Consider the following 6,426-nt stretch of genomic DNA (forward strand, 5'->3'; position numbering starts at 1 on the left):
AACTGTCAGCAAAATGTTTAGGCAACTATAATGCAACTGTTGTGAAACATTTAAAATCATAATAGTGTTTCCACATACGTAACTCTATTGACATGTCTCTTAATGATTTAATATGAATAAATTCACCATTAGAAATTTGGAAAACAACAAAAATACACCAAGATAAACATTTTACTATAGTATTGATGTAATTTTTTTTGAATTATACTTGAGTTGGATTGTTTGGGAACTCCAGTTGAACTTTTTGAGATTTGTCTTTCATAGATCTAAAAACTGAAGTCAGGACATTAGTTTTATGCAAATTAAATTAGATTTCCAGTTGAATTTTAGTTTCTTAGTAGTTTTTCTACACCCTTTTTATGAATTCGAAGCAACCCCTGTTTTGATTAATTCTGGTCGTCTTCTAAGGTAAAGTCGCCGGAATTAATGGTGGTTCTGTTGGATTTTGTGCCCTAAATAAAACCCTTTACAATCTGGTTAGTAATCAATATAAGAAATTTGAAGTGATTTATGTTTGCATGCATTTTACATGCTAATGGTTTAATATGTTTATTACATTTACACATAAAATCAGTTAAGTCCAGATCATATGTTTATTCACAATTACAGTATCGTCAACACAGTGGAATGTGATTGTGATCATATGAATCAAAAGACTAAGTCCTTGTTTCATCAGTGTTTTGGATTTACACTAATGTGATAATCAGCGATGATGTGTACTTACACTTGGAGTAAGTGTTATGTTCTTTCCAGGACATTAGTAAAGTATACAAGTTTCGAATGTATGGAGTATACATTGGACTAGACCGATATTGCAACTTAGTTAAGATATTATAAACTTACCGTCATATCTTTCCAAGTCAATATCAGTACTTGATCTTAAGATTAAAAGAATCTAAATCCTGATATGCTTAGGCTCAACTCAGGAGTACTATTCATGTTCTTTGATTTATTAGTTAAGCCTACTTTTGGGTCAGGGTGATACGTATATTTTGGGAACATGATAGTATGATTGAGTGGGAGTGCTGAACATAAATATGGAATCTATAGCTTCTACTGGTGTATAAAAGTCAAGTGATGATTCCCTTCGAGCTTAGCAAATAGAAGTAAATGGATGAGCTCTTGTTTAAGTGATTAATTCTTAGATCACTAAACATCATTTACATGTAGCTAAGTGTTTTAAGGGGCAAAATACATTGAGGGGTGAGTACGGTAAAATTATCCCATCTCGATGTAAATCATCTATATAGAGGATCTTTGATCACAATAAGATTATAACAATGGCTAAATGAGATAGCATATCTATATCGTGGAACATATAATATGCTCTATATAAGTCTGAGAGTACAATTCTAAGTTCTAAGAGTGGATTCAACGAAGAATTAATAAGTAGGAATTTACTTAGTAAATTCGGTTCACTTATTGGAAACTCAGCATATAGATCCATGGTCCCTATTCTAGTTGAGAACATACTGCTTGTAAGACTCAATAATTGATTTGTGATTAATCAATTATAATTCTAAAGTTAGACTATGTCTGATTTGTGAATTTTCATTGAGCAGGGGCAAAATTGTAAAGAAAAGAGATTCTATGTTTATTTATTTATTAATAGACTTTATATGTCTAATTAATAATTAAATTAAGTGACAATATTATTTAATAATCTATTTTAGTTATTAAATAATTAGTTTTGACATTTAAATGGTTAGAATTGGAAAATTGGCGTTTTTGAGAAAATAGAAATAAAATTCGTGAAAACTGCAAAACCAAGTGGGGCCCATTTCACACACCATGGTCGGCCACTTAAAGTGGTTTTTCAAATTGATATTTTTATTATTTTAATGCCAAATAATTCTTAACCTAAACCTAGTAGTTGTCTATAAATAGAAAGTGATGGCTCAGTCAAAATTACACTTTTCATTAGTTTTCTGTCAGAAAATTTCTCTTCAGAAAAACTGAGCCTTCCCTTTCTCTTCTATAGCCGAAATCTCTCTCTCTCTCTCTCTCTCTCTCTCTCTCTCTCTCTCTCTCTCTCTCTCTCTCTCTCTCTCTCTCTCTCTCTCTCTCTCTCTCTCTCTCTCTCTCTCTCTCTCTTTTCTTCTTCATAAATTTCGAACCTTAGTGATAGAGTAATTTCCCACACACAGCAAGTGGTAACTCAATCATAGATTGGAAGACTGTGAAGGATCACACACAAAGAGAAGGACATTCAGGCTCAGATCTTGATAATACTCTGCGACAGAAATGATACAAGGGTTAGAGATCTGAGTGGAAGGAGACATTAATTCTGCTGCATCAATGTAAGGTTTTCTTAACTGTATATGTGTTTATTTATCGTTTTAGAAAGTTCATATTTAGGGTGTTAAACAACATACTTGTGAGTAGATCTAAGATCTTGGTAAAATAAATTCCAATAGGTTCTCTTTCTCATTGAATTTTTATTTTGTTTGCGTTGGGTTGCTGCGTAGTTGCACGATAGTTGCCCAGGAAGCATGGATCCTGAGTTGAAGGTGTGTGTAAGTGGTATTTGTGTAATTTTTTTTATTTGGGCTGTATATTTGTTTATTTGGCCAGCTGAAAGTATTTTTTTTAATACCGTTTCAAGAAAAAAGTATTTTTTTTTAATATTGTTACTTTTTTTGGTTAAAACTGAAAAAAAAACCCATTATTATAATTCTAAAATTAGACTATATCTTATTTATAAATTTTTACTAAGCTTGGGCTTAATTGTGAAGAAAAGAGGTTTTGTGATCTATTTATTAATCAAAAAACTTTGTATGGTCTAATTAATAAATAATATAAGTGGCAACTTAATTTGATAATTTATTATAATTATTAAATAAATAGTTTTGGCATTCATAGGAATAAAATTAGAAATATGGTATTATTGAAAGAAGAATAACTGGTTGAAATAAAGTGGCAAAATTGTAACTAGAGATTGGTCCTTAAGTGGCTGGGCACTCTAGTGATTTTCGCCTAATATTTTATTCTTTTTAATTCATATAATTCAAACCTAAGCCCTAGGTGAAACACTATAAAAGGAACATGATGCTCTCATCTCATCCAACTGAATTATCCACTTCAACCAAATCAAACCTAGTTTTCATTCTCTGACAAATAGTAGATGAGAGACACCTTCTATAGTGACTCGAACCCTCCTTTATTGTTCTTCACCTATTTGGCCTTAGTGATAGAGTGTCATGCCCACACATAGTAAGTTAAGTACTCAATCATAGTGCGGAACGGTGGTAACCAACCTGAAGGAGAGTTAGAGATCCAGACTCAGATCTTGATAATACGTCACGATAGAAAGGAACAAGGGTTAGATATCTGAGCAGAAGGAGTCATATTCCGCTGCAATCAATGTAAGGTTTTTTTTTTTTTAACTCTTATGTATTTAATTTTATTGTTTTAGAGATATTCATTCTTAGGATGTTAATGAAACATACTTGTTAGTAAGTTTAGATCATGGTAAAATATTCCAACAATGCTTTGCACATCAAAAAGTGATGATGATGTCGATATTGAGGATGATGGTGATGATGTAGAAGTCAGTTTCGAGGAAGATATAATGAGGACAAAGATGATGATGGGAAAGAAGATGATGATGGCAATGATGATTGTGGGGATGATGGATGATGACGATGATGATGGCGCTGGAGATGATCGTGGATAGGATGTGTCTGATGTTGAAAAGGTTAAAACTAATGAGGCATGTGTTGTTGTTGATGTTTGTACAAAGGTTGATGAACGTGCGAAAGATGCATCTACTGCTCAAGAAGGCACCAAAAATAATGATAAAATAATTGTTGTTTTAGGAATTCTTGCAGATCTCAATGAGGTTAAATTTTTTAGTTGTTTTAACGTTATTTTACTGATATTTTGCCATGCTTTGTGTTTTATAAATTGATTATTTTTAAGTTGTTTTTGCTTTTTTTGTGCATTGAAGCATGATTTAATTTTGAAAAATGATGATGATTTTGTTGATGTTGGTGCTAGTATGGATTGTGGTGTTCAAGTTGTTGAGAAGATGGTATTTGTTTTCAATAGCTATCTTATTGTTGTTTTTGGTTTGTTTTAAGATTTTATCTTTGTTGTTTTGATATTCTTTATATATAATCAGTTTGACATTAGTTATTTTATTCTAGATGGAGTATTCTTCCATTGTTGCTGGTGAGACTACCGTGTCTTTTGGTGTTCAAGGTGTGGAGGAGAAGGTATGTTTTTTGATATAGTGTTTTATTGTTGTTTTGGCTTTTTTTTTAAATAAATTTTCATTCATGTTTTTTGTTTCCTTGTACGTGTATCTTGACATTACTTATTTTATTATAGCCTCAATCTTCTGGCAAAATTACTGGTGACTCTTGCCGCAATGATTTGGGTCAAAATAATGTTTGTGATATTGTTGTTTTCGAGGAGACTCCGATCATAGTTCCTGGAAAGAGGGATAGAAATAAATGAGCTGTTTCAAAGTCTCTATTTATGGAACTAGGATTTGGTGATGCTAATTTAGATTCAAGATCTGAATCTCCTAATAAATCTGAGTACAAAATTATGAAATATGTTTCGGGATTATGTCCGTTGGATGATAAGATTGGTGAACCTGTTGACCCATCTTTGGAGGCTGAATTCAATGTTTGGCTATGGCAGGATCTGAGATCTAAGAAATCAACGTAATTGTTTAATTTGTTGATTAGTTTCTTATCAGTTTTTATTATTTTTAGATTTATTGTATCTAATTATATTGTAAACCCTTATTAAAATATCTTTTTTTTTTTCTAATTTTTTTAATTATTAAAATATAATTACAGTTGTGTATAATAACATCGGGTTATTTTTTACCTTTTATTTTTTTTATTTACTTTTTTTCCTCAAAAAACATTACAGCTGTCTAATTTTTTTTTTTTTTAATTTAAGATTATGATATAGTGACGCACCAGGTGAGTTGGGACATATTTACCCAATCGCGCATGACGTGTCACTATAAATCAGTATTTTTCAAATTAATAAAAATTAGAAAAAATAGATTTTACTCTTCATTGACTCTCTATATTTTTAGTGACGCGCATTAAAAGAGACTAACATTGAATATTTAGAGTCTAATTTTGCGTGTCACTAAAAATCACTCCTAATTCTTTAGTGGCCCACACCTTTTGTGCAGGTCACTAAATAATGTCATTAAAAGGCCAAATTGTGGTAGTGATAAATTTTCTCGCCCCTTTTGTTTTGGTATTGAGGAAGTGGATACCAACATAACATGTCAACATGGGTGCTAGATGTCAACCTAAGCGCTAGGAGCAGAACAACCTCAGTAAAATGACCATAACACACACTCAATATATTAATATGTTTGACACGATTGAACTTGCATTTTGAAGCTATTTCAATGATCAATCAAGTCATGTCTCACACTCCAATCACAATTCTAAAGTTATCAATTCCAACTTTTGTCCTCAAGAGAGTTACAAACTTAAGCTACAACTTACCCTAAGTGAGTCCCACAGATGCAACCTCTAGAGTCAATTTCACCGTTAGATTATCATCAACAGTCAAAAATAGCCTAAAAGTATTTTTCATATTTGTTGGAATATTTTATTATTATTTTAACAGGACCTCCTATAAAAGAAGCTCCACTAGCTCATTTTTAAAATTATAAAAAGTACACATAAGGTCAGAGCATTACTCTTTAATTAGTTTCTCTCTAGAAATCAGAGCATCCAGACTTAGCTTTTTTTTTTTTTTATTTTGTAATCCATCACGTGAGAAATAAAACTCGAAGTAGACGTAGCTCCATTATTGTCGCGACACAACAGGAAGTGAACTACTATAAAATATTGTATCTCTCTTATTTACACTTAACTCTTAATACATTCTCACCGGTCTAGCAAGTGAGTGTGGCCAAATATCTGTATCCTAATTTTTATGTCCAAACACTATGTGTAAATTTATTGGGCTTTCCTAAAATACTAAATAAATTACTTTTGTTTTGGTTTGAATTTTGAATAATGAATGAAGACAACATAACAAAGTGATAAAATAAAACAACTCATACAGGGTGCTAATTATATACAAACAAACAAGAAGAGGTAGATATATCCAAAATGTAAAAAGTAGAAAGAAATATAGAACTGTGCAGATCATACCAATTTCCAAGAAGAAAAAAGAAAGCCATTGAGTTGAATTGAATTGGAATAGTTTCTGGCTTGCCATTTTTAGATAGGCATATCAGAGTTGGTTTTTTTTTTTTTGGAGGCCGGGAAAGACATATCAGAAATTATTACAACAGATAGATTTCGTTACAGTACTGTTTTAATGAAATAACACATCAACTGTAACAATTATTTGGATTTTAGTTTTTTGTTTTTCTTGATGATTCACTTACACTCCACTCCTACCTAGCTTTTTTAATACTATATATACTTATTG

Source organism: Cannabis sativa, chromosome 9, assembly GCF_029168945.1.
Source record: "Cannabis sativa cultivar Pink pepper isolate KNU-18-1 chromosome 9, ASM2916894v1, whole genome shotgun sequence".
NCBI lineage: Eukaryota > Viridiplantae > Streptophyta > Magnoliopsida > Rosales > Cannabaceae > Cannabis > Cannabis sativa.